We start from the raw sequence: 14,499 nt of genomic DNA, 5'->3' as shown, positions 1-14,499 counted from the left end.
ACGAGATAAAATGTGACATCACAGTTTTTGCAGAGCGCTCTGTGGCTGTGGTCCCAATATGGTGCATTCATGGTGTCTCTCTTACATGGATTTGCTTTCCCTTTTAATTTTTTAAAATGTTTATATTTGAGAGAGACAGAGTGTGAATGGGGGAGGGACAGAGAGAGAGGGAGACACAGAATCCGAAGCAGGCTCCGGACTCTGAGCTGTCAGCACAGAGCCGGACGTGGAGCTCAAACTCACGGACCGAGATCATGACCTGAACCGAGTCGGACCCCCAACCCACTGAGCCGCTTATGCGCCCCTGAATTTGCTTTCCTCTAGGAGCGCTATTTTAGTCCACAGTTGGAGAATCGACTTCTCAATCAAGGAACGGAAACCAAATAGATACTAGTGATGATCAATGAGGTATCTGGGAAGCACACTGTTCTCTTGGTTACCCAGCCCTAATTAACCAGGTGGTCGGTGTCTCAAGGGCTCCCGTCAGAGAGATGGGAGGGGGGGTGGGCTGGGGCGGGATCAGCCCTGTAAGGTCCAGGAACACAAGGTCCAGGAACACACAGCGAGAGGCTGAGCAAGACTCCACAGCCTGGAGCCTCCGAGGACCCGAGGACCCGGATCAAGGGTTGTTACAGGTACGAGGAGAAACGGAGCACATTAAACAGACCTCCCCAAATCGAAAGATCACATAAACACACACACGGAAAGTGGGGATGTATAACTGCTAACAAGCTTGACACAATCTGCATCTAATGTTTATTATCTATTGATTATCTATCAACCTGTCTGTCCTTCCCAAGTGGAAATATTCATCCTTTTGAAACACCCAAGGGGAACCGACAAAAGTTGAAATGATTTTGGCCACAGTCTTGGGTTAAAAGGACTGAAGAGTGGAAGAAAGAATCTTTTTACTTGGAAATTACAAACTTTCTTTTATTTTAAATTATTTTTTTAGTGTTTATTTATTTTTGAGAGAGAGACAGAGTGCAAGCAGAGGAGAGGCAGAGAGAGAGGGAGACACAGGATCCGAAGCAGGCTCCAGGCTCCAAGCTGTCAGCACAGAATCCAACACGGGGCTCGAACCCACAGACCATGAGATCATGACCTGAGCTGAAGTCAGACACTTAACCGAATGAGCCACCCCGGCACCCCTCTTCTGCCCATTTTTTTTTTTAAATTTTTAATGTTTATTTTTGAGAAAGAGAGACAGAGCACAAGTAGGGGAGGAGCAGAGAGAGGGAGACACAGAATCCGAAACGGGCTCCAGGCTCTGAGCTGTCAGCACAGAGCCCTACGCAGGGCTCGAACTCACAGACTGCGAGATCATGACCTGAGCTGAAGTCGGACGCTCAACTGACTGAGCCCCCCAGGCGTCCCACAAACAAACTTTCTGTGTAATTTTGGGTTCAAGGGGTAATAAAGATGGAAATCACAATCATTTTCGAGTCCGTACCGCTAAAAGCACCATCTGCATCAGCTCACACGGGCTGCATTTGTGCTCGGCAGTGGGGAGGGTGTGTGAGGTGTCTGGTGCCCAGTGTGACTGAGGGGGTCCCCTAGTGGGCAGCACCCCTCCTACACCAGCCCCCTGCCCAGCACTGGTAGGTAAATGCTGGCGAGTGTTGACAGGGCCCCAAACCGCAGCACGGACCCAACAGTGTGTAGCCTCAGATGCGTTTCCAGGAAATATGAAAGATGGAAATAAAATTCACTAAGTGTGCAACTCAATACACTAGTAACAGATAGCAAAGGAAACACGGAAAGTGTAGAAGGAAGAAATAAGAAATGATGGAAACAGAGGTAATGAAATCGAAAAGACAGACAAGCTTTGATCAATAAAACGGGGTCTTTGTTCGGAGTTGTGGTGGGGAACCTGAATAGGATGGTCTCCGAAGATGAGGTTGGAAAGTCACTTAGATTCCACCTCTAAAGTAGGACCGCAGGCCTTTCGGATTTGCGAGTACTTTCTGCCAGATGGTGGACAAAGACGGAAGTTCCCTAAATAATGGTGCTCGTCCAGGGCCACCTTGACCCACCAGGACTCGGTCTGAGAAGGTAGCAGATGGCAGGGGCCTGACTGACAAGAAGCGGCTTAACCACGTGTGTGGTTGTATTGAGCACACTTTTCATTTTCTGTGATTTACGATGTTCCGGCATCTTACAAACTCTTTCTGGCTTGGGAGGCTGGCCCCCCTGGGCCAGCGGTTCTCAGGGCAGGCGCAGGTCCCAGTGGAGTCCTGCCTTTGATGTGCCTGCCGGCCAGCCCAGAGCCAGCCTGTGTGGACCAAGGAGGCAGTGCCTGAACCTCATCAGCCCAGGGCCAGGTACCAGGCAGCTGGGGACAGCCCAGAGTTTCGAACCTGCTGAGTTCGAAAGAGTTTCAAGGTAGCCAATTTTGAGCTGATTAGCCTGCCCTGTGAGTGCTAACCTGTGCCCTGTGGAAATCCCAGAGAAGACTCCTGCCTGGGCTCCCCCCACCTGACCACCTGGTGCCTCCCCGTCTCTGGGCCCTATTGGTACAATCACCTTTGTTTCCCGAGCCTCTCCTGCATCTCCTCTTGTGGCACACCGACTGGCATCCCGTTGAAGAACACGACCAGTGGCTGGGGCAGTGACCCAGGGATGTCATGAGGGGACCTGCTTCATGACCTCCTTCCTTGAACTTGCCCGGCTGCTCATCTTGGAGCATTTCACCCGCGTGAAAGCAGGGGGTAAGGAAGGGCAGAGGTAGTTTCTTCTTGGGATTTCATCCTTTTTTTTCCCCAAGTTTGTTTGTTTTGAGAGAGACAGAGACAGTGCTGGTAGGGGAGGGGCAGAGAGAGAGGGAGACACAGGATCCCAAGCGGAGTCTGCACTGTCAGTGCAGAGTCAGATGCAGGGTTCAAACTCTCGACCATGAGATCATGACCTGAGCAGAAATCAAGAGTCAGATGCTTAATTCACTAGGCCACCCAGGCACTCTAGGACTCCACCTTTTCTTCAGGAAATCTCTCTCTTCCAGGGCTTCTCCCTGTGACTCTTGGCCAGACTCGTCTCAAGGACCCACCTGTAGCCGCAGGACAGGCTGGGAATCAATGTTCCAGAGGAGAAACACGGGACAGAGGAGAGGGAATGAGCAGCCCCAGGTTTGCCACATAAGCGGAGCAGGACGGGCCCAGTGGGCGCACAGACTGGCAGCCCCCAGACACCTACTTCACGTGTGTCCTAGTGGCGAAACGTCGGATGCGTCCTTTTTTTAAAAACCATTTTTAAAGTTTATTTATTTATTTTTGAGAGAGAGAGAGGAGGAGAGGGCCAGAGAGAGAGAGAGGTAGACACAGAATCCAAAGCAGGCTCCGGGCTCTGAGCTGTCAGCACAGAGCCCGACTCGGGGCTTGAACCCACGAACCACGAGATCATGACCTGAGGCGAAGTCGGACGCTCAACTGACTGAGCCACCCAGGTGCCCCAGACGTGTCCTTCTTAATGTCAGGAAGGAACCAGGGATGCTCACATTCGAGACTGGTACTAGTCGGTGTAGTAAGACTAAAAAAAAACCAAAAAAACACATCAAAAAGAAATGGGACATGTATTGAAAAGGAAAGGTCAAAACTGTCAGTTACTTGCAGATATGTGACCATCTACCTAGAAAATCCATGAAAATCAATACAAATAATTAGAACCAATGAGATTTTTGTGGTGGTAATGGGGCAAAGCCTGGATACAGAATCAACAATCTACGTGGATCACAGCAATATTCAAACATAAATTCACGTAGGAGGTGCCCTATGCACAGCGGCCACAAACAGTAAAATATCTAGGAATGAACCAAATAGGACAGCTGATTGTTTACCAGACAGCTAAGACCTAGTACCTATATGTATATAAAGAGCTTCTAGAAATCAATTGAAAAAGACAACCCAGTTTTTACATGGGCAATCGATAGGAAAGGAAGTGCAAACGGACGTGGAAACAGCCACAAGGATACGAGGGGGAACTAAGTCTCAGGGAAATTAAATTAAAGCATGAGATATTAATATTCATCGTGAAAATGACAGGTGGTTAGTAACAGGTGTTGGCAGGATGTGTTGAAAGGGTCCTGGTTTGACAGTAAGTAAGTGCATCACGTTTGGTGGGTGATTTGGTGGTCTCCGTGGAGGAGGGGGCATTCCTTCTCCCCAGGGGGCATGGATACGAAAGCATAAGAGGTGTGACAAGTCCATCCTGTCCTGTAGTGTTGTTCCAGCAGTGACAGATAGGAACTATAGAAACGTCCTTCAAGGAGGAGTGGCTGGACAGCGGGCCGGATGGCATTCAGACCACGGCACATGCTGCAGCTTGTGGAACAGGTAGTGAGCCCGCCAAGCTGGTGTCTCTCTCTGGTGACAGCAACGTGCTCTGTACAGAGACGCAGAGTGGTGCCCCTAGGGCTCCGAGGGGTCATGGTGCAGGACAGCAAGCCTTCACAGGACAGGTGCCCATCTGGCCTCGGGGCCTGGTGAGGAGTTTGCCGGGTAGTGACGGGAAGGTTGCTGCAGGCGGAGGCGTGGGAAGCAGGCTGGGGGGCTCAGCGGGCTCCACGCTCTGGGAAGGAGGTTAGTGAGAGGCTGGCCAGGACTTCTTGGACCGACCCCTGGGTTGCTCTCCGGAAGCCCCCACACCTACCAACACGCTCCCCGGCAAAGCTCCGTCTGTGGTGCCGTCATCGGTCAGATAGGGACACGGGCACCAAAGTGCCCGAGTCCAGCTTCTGGGCACGAGGGAGCCCACAAGGGGGCGTGGGCCAGGACCCAGGACACCCTTGTGAGGAGGGGCACCCCCCGGGGCATCCTGGTCTAGACGTGGCTGACCAGGGCTTTGGGATCTGTGGCTCCAGGAAGGTGCCGGCTGTCAGAGGGCGTAGGGGCCATCGGTGAACTGCACTCAGTGGGGGGCCCTGGGGGGCAGGAGAGGGGGGTCCAGCCCAGTTTGTATTTGGCTCCTTGAGGCTCTCATCACGGGATCCTGGCCTCCAGTCTCAGCCGAATACGATGAGGCCATAAGGAGGATGAGGCCGTGGGTGTTGGGGCCGCGGGGCCAAAACAGAGCAGAACCTTCCTCCTTTATGGTGGGGAGTCCATGCATACAGAAAACCAGGCAGCACCTGCGATGAGGTATTTAGCAAGACGGAGGAAATCCTGCCTTGCTAACATGGGTAAGAACATGGGTGGGCTTTGAGGGGGTTATTCTACGTGAAATAAGTTGGACAGAGAAGATGAATTCTATCTCATCCTGCTCCCATGTGGAGTCTAAGAAACTCTGAATTCAGAGAGAGACAGACTGGAAAGGCAGTTTCCAGACCCCCCGGGGGGAGGAGGGAGCAGGGAGGAGGGCGGGGGGGGGGGGAAGGGCAGGTGGGGCGGCGGGGGGGCGATGTTGGTCTCAAACGGAGCAAGCTTCCTGCTACAAGACGAGTACGTCCTCGGGACCTAAGGCACAGAATGGTGCATAAAGTTAATAATTCTGTGTTGTGTACTTGAAAGTTGCTATGAGGCTAGATCTTAAAATTCTGCACCATAAAAAAAATTGTAACTCTGTGAGGTGACGGGTCACTTCACAATGTGTAGCGTCCACGTATGGTAAAGTGAATGTCCTACACATATGTACAGTACACCATGTATCAGCATTGTTACATTGTGTAACTTACACAGTGTTACGTGTGGATCGTTTCTCCCTAAAGCTAGAAAAATACCAGAATAATTGGCTGCAGGAGGGGTCAAAGCAGGAGGGAGGAGATGGTGGAGGGCCAGGCTGCTGATTTTATGCATGAACCTCATAAAGCTGTTTAAAAATTTTTTAATGTTTATTTATTTTTGAGAGAGAGAGAGAGAGAGAGAGAGAGAGAGAGAGAGAGAGACAGAGCATGAGCGGGGGAGGGGCAGAGAGAGAGGGAGACACAGAATCCGAAGCAGGCTCCAGGCTCCGAGCTGTCAGCACACAGCCTGACACGGGGCTCAAACTCACAAACTATGAGATCATGACCTGAGCCGAAGTTGGACGCTCAACTGACTGAGCCCCCCAGGCACCCCTGATTAAGCTATTTAAACAGGGCACGAACACCTCATGTGTGTGGTTTGTGTGCCCTGGGGCTTCTGCGATGGTGAATGTGTGAGGCTTGTGAGGCATCTGGCCTGAGACCCCCACCCTGGCCGGCCAGCCAGACCACGGCGGTCAGGACTGTCCTGGTGGGCACATGCTTGTTACACCTGTCCAACGGGGACCTGCCCGGGGCTACGTCATTGCTGGAGCCCTGGGGACACCAGGCCAGGTGTGGACGGCTGCGGCAGATGAAAGGCTGGGCCTCCCTGCCTCCCACTTGGGCCCACCCCGTTCCAGAATCCCTGAACTGCGAACACAAGGATGGGCTTTGCCTTGGAGTCACATCTATAAAGATTTTTGGGAAAAAACCCAGCACGTTTATTGGCAAGTTCCCACCATTCAGGGAAGGCCGGCTGGCACGGGACGTGGCTGGAAAATGACACGTTTGTGAAATGTCTCCCATATGAGACCCTGCTGTCCAGGAACACTGCATCTTCTGGGAAGGCCCAAAGCCAACGTAGCCAGATGGTGTTCTTCTCTGCCCTTTGTCACGTCTGGACTGCTTGTGTGGGGTGACCAGCCGGCCCAGACACGTCCCCAGTGACGGTGAGCAGAAAGCCGGGTGGACCCACGACCTTTAGGCAACCCCCCCCCCACCACTTCGCCCCCAGTGCAGGGCTTGGGGAGGGTTTCAAAGCCGCTCGGGGTCTGAGTTCCTGAGTCGTCTCTGTGCCTCCCAGGGACCCCCACCCCCTGCAGGGCCAGCCCCTCCGCCTGCTCAGAGCTCCGTTTGGGGGGCAGTGGTGTTTCTCAGGTATTGAGGCCTGTCTGAATCCCCTGCTCCCATTCTGGGAGCAGGAATCCCAGCGGCATCCTTATAGATCGGGGTGGGAGCCCTGGGGTCTGAGAGGTCCGTGGGCTCTGGGCCGGCGACGGCAGGACCGCTCAGGACCCCACGGAGGGAGGCATCGGGGCATGGAGGGCCTCCAGGGGGCCTGGGAATGCACACGGCTGCCAGCTCCCCCGGAAGCCGTGTCTGCATCGGCTCTGGGCACAGAACATCCGAAAAAGGCCCTTAGAGCTTATGGCGTGACGTGAAGACACATAGCATATCAGTGCGGGCCCACACTGAAGAGGAAGAATAACACACAGAGCCACGGCCACCAGGTCAAGAAATCGGGTTTCCAGTTCCTTGGGACCTGGGTGCTGCTCCCTACGGCTTCCCGTCCCTCCCCCAGAAGTGAGCACAGATCGCAGACCACGGAGGACACGGGGAGAGCGTGCCGTCCACTCGCCCAGCAGAGGCCCCGCAGGGAGGCCTGCATCTCGGGCTTCAGCCCCTGGGACGGTGAGGAGTAAACTCACGTTTCTAGAGCCGCCTGGTTTGTGGTATTTTTTTCGCGGCCCCTGAAGACTCAGTCAGGGGCTGGGTGGGGGGCAGGGCAGGCCCGCCTCACCTCTGCCTTGCAGGGACCCTGGGGACAAGCCACCACCTCTCTGGTTTTCCTCCTTCGGCCCGACGACGGGACAAGTGCCCCGGGAAAGACCCGTAGCTGGTCTCTTCAAGAGCAGTGGGGTCCCGTCCAGTGGTCTGGAGGCCCCGTCACTGGCTGGCCCCTGCCCCTCTGTGGCCCGTGACTTCATGGGACACGTACCGAGCCACACAGGTGATAATTGATGCAGAAGCTTCAATACCATTTGAAAGAAAGAGTCCATGAACAAAGCAGCGGGCATGACTGCAGACGGGGTGGGCAGAGGCGTGTTCTCCCTGAGCGCTGGCCTCTGCAGCAGAACAAGGACCCGGGTCCAATGGGCCACTGTCGCTCACGAGTAGGACGACTCCAGGACAGCTCAGGCACAAAGTGAACGCGTCTGAGGGATTCTGGACTCCTGAGTCCTCTCTTTTGTCTCCTCCTGGCCTGTTTTCTGGCCGTGAGTGACGCTCACACAACATGCCTGGGAGACACCAGGATTGGGGGCTGGGGGGCCGCTTTCAGGTCCTGTGAGGGGGCTCCCGGCAGGGAGAAAGCGGGGTGACCTGGGGGCCGGGAGAGGTTAGGGAAGGAGGGACAGGGATGTGGGGAGGGGGCGGAGGGGGCAGGGATCTTGGCGGCTTCTCTAGCCGGAAATGAAAAGTTTTCCAATAACAAAGCCACCAGAGGAGAAACGTGGGACCCGGGCTTCCTGGAACATAATAATAGCACGTCCTTCCTGCGTTCTGGGAATGGTGCCCGAGTGCCCGGCATCCTGTGATCCCCTCGTGACCCTCGGGGTCCACTCCGCTTTTACTGCAACTTTACAGATAAGGAAACTGAGGCCCCAGTGTGGTGAGGTAACGTTCCCGAGGCCACATGGCTGGCTAATGGTGGAGACAAGATTAAACCCTGGTTTATCTGACCTCAATGCCCTGGACCATCCCTCTACTGACTTGGGCACAAGAGAGTCACCAAAGCCTCCTCACAGAGGGAGGCAGCGACTGGCCCTCCCGGTCACCGGGTGGTGACCATCTCACCGTGGGGCATCCTGGAGTTGTCGAGGCTCCTTGGAGCATAGGCTTGTCCGCTCACTCTAACCGGGTCCTAGATGTTACACGAGTCTCAGGGGATGCTGGGAACAGGGGAGCAGTGGACTTGGGGCCATCCCTGGCACCCTGGCTGGTCATTGCCCCACTCTGTGCCTGATGCTGTTTTATTTATGATAGGTCCTCTGCCCTCGTCTTACAGGCACACTGGGTCGGCTCTCGGGTGCCAATCTGCCTTCAGGAGACTCTGCACCAGGGGGCCCGGAGCTCTCATGGAGGGAACACTCCCACCCCAGCTGGCCGGCCGTGAGGGACGGTGCCCGAGCCACCAGCAGCCGGGCATCCACCGTGGCTCCAGATCCGCCCACTTGTGGCCCAGAGACAGGGTTTACAAAGAGTTGCTAGAGAGGAGGTCTGTGCCTCTGCATCCCCAAACCCAAACGGTCACAGCCGCCGGCCTGCAGGGTTTTAGTGTCTTCTGGGTGGATCAGGGCTCTGGTGGGGAGGCGTCAGCCTCTCTTTAGAGACCTCTGAGGACCTCGTTTACTGTCGCCTGGGTCTGGGCAGGTGTGACTTGGAAATTCGCAAGGACCTTCCTGAGGATGTGTGCACGTGGAGACTGACCAGCCAATTCCCAGACCCTTGGTCTTTCCTGAAGCTGATCTACCTGGGAGGGTTGGTGAAGGGATAAAGGGTTTCCGTCCTTCTCTTTTACAAACTCTGTCCTGTCCTCCCACTTCGCTCCCAACCTCTTATCTGTCCCACGTGCGGGTGACCCGGGGTCTCGTGTGCATCTGGGAAGGGGCGTGACGCGACAGCTGGGAGGCTCCTCCCTTCGTGTGTCAAGGATTTGAAGTGTTTGCTTTCAACTCAGGAGAAAAAGAACTAACTGGGATTTCTCCGGAAGGGCCCATGGGTGAAGGATTCCCTTCATTTTTGTGTGTGGAGACGTGTTTTCCTGTGGCCTTGATACTCAAGGGACCGCTTGGCTGGACATAAATTCTCACCTGTGTTCCTGCCCCCTCGGTTTTGGAGAAATTCGACTCTGTGGTTGTCTCGTTTAGTCTGGCCATGGTTGAAAGGCTTAATCTAATTCTTTGCCTTTTTAATTTCTTTTGTTAAAAACATGTTTATTTTTGAGAGAGAGAGAGAGAGACAGAGCATGAGTGGGGGAGGGGCAGAGACAGAGGAAGACACACAATCCGAAGCAGGCTCCAGGCTAGCTGTCAGCACAGAGCCTGACGTGGGGCTCGAACCCACGAACTGCCAGATCATGACCTGAGCTGAAGTCGGATGCTCAACCAACTGAGCCACCCAGGTGCTCTGAGATTTGGGCTGGGTTTTCATGATGCTTCAGATGCTTTTTGGGTGGTAGTATGTAATTCCGTTTCGAGTGTAGACATGCCGTTGGCTTCCGTCTTCTTCCCGCCTCCTCCGAGGTCGGGCAGACTCTCTTCCCTCCATTTGTGTGCGTTCATTTCCTGCCGCCCGGCCGCCTTCTCTGTGCGTTTCATCTCCTTGTTTATTCCGCACGAAGTTTGCAGTTAGACCTGGCCTTTCCTGCGCGTCTGGGGACTACGGTCCTTTGGTGGGAGTTTGCTTTGGGGGAAGGGGGTGTGGACCCCCTGTGGGTCACCTGCACACACCACTCCTCTCCTTGCTCAAAGTCCAGCGGACCTTCTCCTTCCCATGAGGCCTTTGGGAGGGGGCTTCCTTCAAATCCTGCTTTCCCCGTGCGATGCTGGCCCTGGACCACCTTCAGAATCCGAGGGTTTTCTGGCCACTGAGTCCGTTTTCCCGCGGCTGTGGGTCTGGCCCGCAGCCTCGCTGGGGAGTATCACGTCTCCTCTTCTTACAGGCGTTTTGCAGTCCTGTTGACTTATTTTTATTTTTTTAATTTTTTTATTTTTTTTAATTTATTTATTTTTCAACGTTTTTTATTTATTTTTAGGACAGAGAGAGACAGAGCATGAACAGGGGAGGGGCAGAGAGAGAGGGAGACACAGAATCGGAAACAGGCTCCAGGCTCCAAGCCATCAGCCCAGAGCCTGACGCGGGGCTCGAACTCACGGACCACGAGATCGTGACCTGACTGAAGTCGGACGCTTAACCGACTGCGCCACCCAGGCGCCCCGACTTATTTTTAATTAATTACTCATTTCCATTTTAATTCTGATATAGTTAGCATTTTGCAGTTTTGACCTGCTTTTTCCCAAGTAACACTGAGGGTTTTGCACAGAAATGTCATGGCTACTTTGGATCATTTGGGGAGGAGAGAGTTGAATCCTGTGTCTGGAGATATTTGACACCCTTCTTTCTTTTATGGCCAAACCACTCAGGCCAACAGATCAGCAAAACTATAGAAGATTTGAACAGTAGCATCTGTCATCGTCACCTCATTGGTATCCTCAGAGCTGCGAACGTGGAAACGGACACTCAGAAGGGCATGTGGCACCTTCCAGAACATGGACTCCCTACCTGAACGTAAAAACAAGCTCAATAAAATTCAAAAGTTTACAATCATACTTAGTGCACTCCTTTCCTCTGATGAAATTATACCAGAAACCAGTAAGAGATCTAGAAACCCCCCAAGATATTTGGACATTAAACAAAACTCTTTTAAAGAATCCATGGGTCAGAGAAAAAAAATCCCTGGGTAATTCTTAGGAAATGTCTCATCCTAACAAAAACACATTGGCGTTTGTGCGGCACCCCAGAACAGCGTTGAGTGAGCATTCGTAGCCTTGAGCGCTTACATCAGAAAGGAAGCACAATTTGAAATTATTGATATGTTCTGGGGTGCCTGGGTGGCTCAGTCGGTTGAACGTCTGACTTCGGCTCAGGTCATGATCTCATGGTCCATGAGTTTGAGCCCTGTGTCGGGCTCTGTGCTGACAGCTCAGAGCCTGGAGCCTGGAGCCTGCGTCAGATTCTGTGTCTCCCTCTCTCTCTCTGCACCTCCCCTGCTCATGCTCTTTCAATAATAAATAAATGTTAACAAATTATCGATATGTTCCATCTGAAGATGCTAGGGAAAAAGGCAAATTAAACCCAAAAATAAGGTGAAGGAAGGAAATACTAAAGACAAGAATGGGAATCAGGGTAACAGAAAGCACATGGCTGGTAGATGAATCCGGAGAACCAAGACCTAGCCATCAGAAGAAATCAGTAAAATTTGCAAAATCCTAGCGAGGCCGATAGAGAAGGAAAGAAGGAATCTACAAATTATTGGTGTCAAGGAGAGAGGGGCCATCACAGTAAATCCTATAGACGTTAGAAGGGTAATAAAGAAATATTAGGAGCAAATTTATGCCAGTAAGTTTGACAACTTAGATCCAAGAACAAATTCTTTGAAACACTAGGCACAAGAAGTAACAGTAGATCTGAATAGGTCTGTAGCTGCTCAAGAAATTGAATATATTTTTTTAAGTTTGTTTGTTTGTTTATGTAAGTAATCTCTACACCCAACGTGGGGTTTGAACTCATGTCCCTGAGATTGAGAGTCACATTCTTCTCTGGCGAGGCCAGCCAGGCACCCCGAAACTGAATTATTTTTTTACTTGATGTTTATGCATTTATTTATTTTGAGAGAGAGAGAGAGAGAGAGCATGAACAGGGGAGGGGCAGAGAGAGAGGAAGAGAGGGAGAGAGAGAGAATCCCCAAGCAGTCAGCACAGAACCCGAGTCGGAGCTCGAACTCATGAATTGTTGACATAATGAGCTGAGCCGAAATCAAGTCAGATACTCTGCTGACTGAGCCACCCAGGCACCCTTCTGAAATTAAATTCTTAATAAAAAACCTTCTTAGAAAGAAAAACTTTAGAACCTGATGGCTTCATTGGTAAATCTTGTCAAATGCGTGAGGTAGGACTACTACTAACAGTAGTCTTAAACTAGTAAAATGGAGAGTAAGGACTGCTACCCAACTCCTCTCACTGGACAGCAGAGCTCTGATACAGAACAAGGGAAGTAAAAGAAAATTATACACCATTATCCCTCATAAACATAGATGCAGAAGTTGTTAGCAACGCTTGGCAAATCGAATCCAGCTGTAGAGCAAGGATAACACATCCTAACCAGGTGGGTTTGATTGCAGGAATGCAAGGTTGGTTTTACATTAAAAAATGAGCAGGGGTGCTTGGGGGGCTCAGTCGGTTAAATGTTTGACTTCAACTCAGGTCATGATCTCACGGTTTGTGGGTTCGAGCCCTGCATCAGGCTCTGTGCTGAGAGCTCAGAGCCTGGAGCCTGCTTCAGATTCTGTGTCTCCCTCTCTCTCTCTGCCCCTCCCCTGCTCACGCTCTGTCTCTCTCAAAAATAAACAATAAAAAAAATGAGCAGAGATCACCACATTCTCAGAATGAAGGAGAGAACTCATGTGGATGTGGAAAACAAAACTTGGCAGCAATGTGTGGAAAGCCCAGCAAGCTGGGAGGAGGGAGGAGCTTCCGGGCAGTGGAAGCAGGAGGCATGGTTTCCAGGGCATCAGGGGCGAGAGGTCCCGAGAGCGCCCACCCAGCGGAGCCATCCCTGGGGCAGCTGCTCCTGGACACTGGCTGGGACTGTGGTCCCTCCTTCCCTGGACTTGGCCTTGCACCTTTCCTTCCACTGGGCGTTCCCCTTGGGGTGGGTGTTCACTTCAGGTTGGGGAATCTGAATTATTAGCAGACCCGTTTCTCGTGCAAAGCAACCCTCCCCAGGGCCCTGGCTCAGGCACCTGTCACTCAACTACCAAGGGCGAAGCCAGAACCCACTGTGAGGAGCTTCCGGAAGAAGGGAAAAGACACATTATTTTTGTATTTCCGGGAACTAGTACATGACACAACACGTGCTGGACGAGGTTCCCTGTTTGTATCTCTAGCTCCCAGGCAGGGCTCTCTCTGCCTCAGAGACAAGAAAACTGGGGCCTAGACAGACTGGGGTTTTGCTCGTGGTGCCCCGTCGTTCAGGGCAGGACTCCTTCCAGAAAGAGACAAAGCATCTCATTTAAAGTCCTCTCGGGTGGCTGTTTTCAACATCTGATTTTCTGGGGTTTAATTCAGAGGAGAAGATTCATGTCTGTTGCCAGTTCAAAGGCGGACGCCCGGGCTTCCAAGGTGGTGGGCCCTCCGTGCCCAGGGAGGGTGTGACCACACCCATAGGACAGGGAGCGCAGGGCGCAGCCGGCTGCCTGCCCTCTGTCCCCAGTCCGTCCCGCTGCCTCTCACCCCAAGCTGACTTCCTAAGTTGTCTGAGAAGATAAGACCAGCCGGGATCCATCTGAAAGGCCACTGGCTGCCTTCCCATGGCCGTCAAAGAACCCCGAAAAGTTGGGGCTGGCTGGGTGTTTTGGTGAACGCTGGTTGAATAAACCCCATCCCAGAAGCCATGGATGGGGAGATGGAAACTGGGTCCAGGGAGGGCCAGGGATTTGCCAAGGCCACGTCTTCAAGTCTGTTGTTTTTACCAAGTCCTGCCTGTGGGATGAGAAAAGCATGATCTGAAGTAGCTCTCGAGGAAAAGCCATTTGATCATATTATGCGTCTCAGGATGTTGGCTCATCTGTGGCTCAGAGGGGTCGGGAGCTCCAGGCTGTGCTGCACGAGCTGGTGGCCACATCCTCCCCGTGGAAGGGACGGACTTTCCCGGCTCATGGGGCGTCGTGACACCACAGATGCTGATGTCCCGGGAGGTGCCGTGAGCGTGGGGGTGTGTGCAGGGCCATTGTCGCCAGACGGGCGCCTGTGACAGCGCCTCCCAGACCCTACTGTGATGCACATTTCTATGGGACAGACTGTTGCTTTTCTTTTCTGCAAACAGAGACTGGCTGACCCTATGTGAAAGCAGGTGCACCACAGGGTGGGGGCGGGACTCCTGCCTGGACCCTTGCCTGTCCTGCCCCCCTCAACTACTGTGTCGTGCAGCCCGGGGAGCTCAGAAGG

At 52.9% G+C, this 14,499-nt stretch overlaps 1 long non-coding RNA gene across 4 annotated transcripts; it reads left to right on the top strand.

The window, feature by feature from the left end:
* Window positions 1-1,598: 1,598 nt before the first annotated feature.
* LOC106968198 (uncharacterized) lies at window positions 1,599-12,175 on the top strand. Of its 4 annotated transcripts, none has more exons than XR_003416103.2 (5): window positions 1,599-2,711; window positions 3,002-3,125; window positions 6,540-6,663; window positions 7,225-7,724; window positions 10,918-12,175. It is a non-coding gene; the product is annotated as an uncharacterized LOC106968198 (long non-coding RNA). The 4 variants fall into 4 exon arrangements; XR_003416102.2 differs by lacking the exon at window positions 10,918-12,175 and adding an exon at window positions 8,759-9,656; XR_001429096.3 differs by lacking the exon at window positions 10,918-12,175 and having other exon boundaries at window positions 7,225-7,405; window positions 7,528-8,093.
* The last annotated feature ends 2,324 nt before the right edge of the window (window positions 12,176-14,499 follow it).

Source organism: Acinonyx jubatus, chromosome A2, assembly GCF_027475565.1.
Source record: "Acinonyx jubatus isolate Ajub_Pintada_27869175 chromosome A2, VMU_Ajub_asm_v1.0, whole genome shotgun sequence".
NCBI classification, from domain to species: domain Eukaryota; kingdom Metazoa; phylum Chordata; class Mammalia; order Carnivora; family Felidae; genus Acinonyx; species Acinonyx jubatus.
This window is presented reverse-complemented; position numbering and strand designations above follow the sequence as displayed.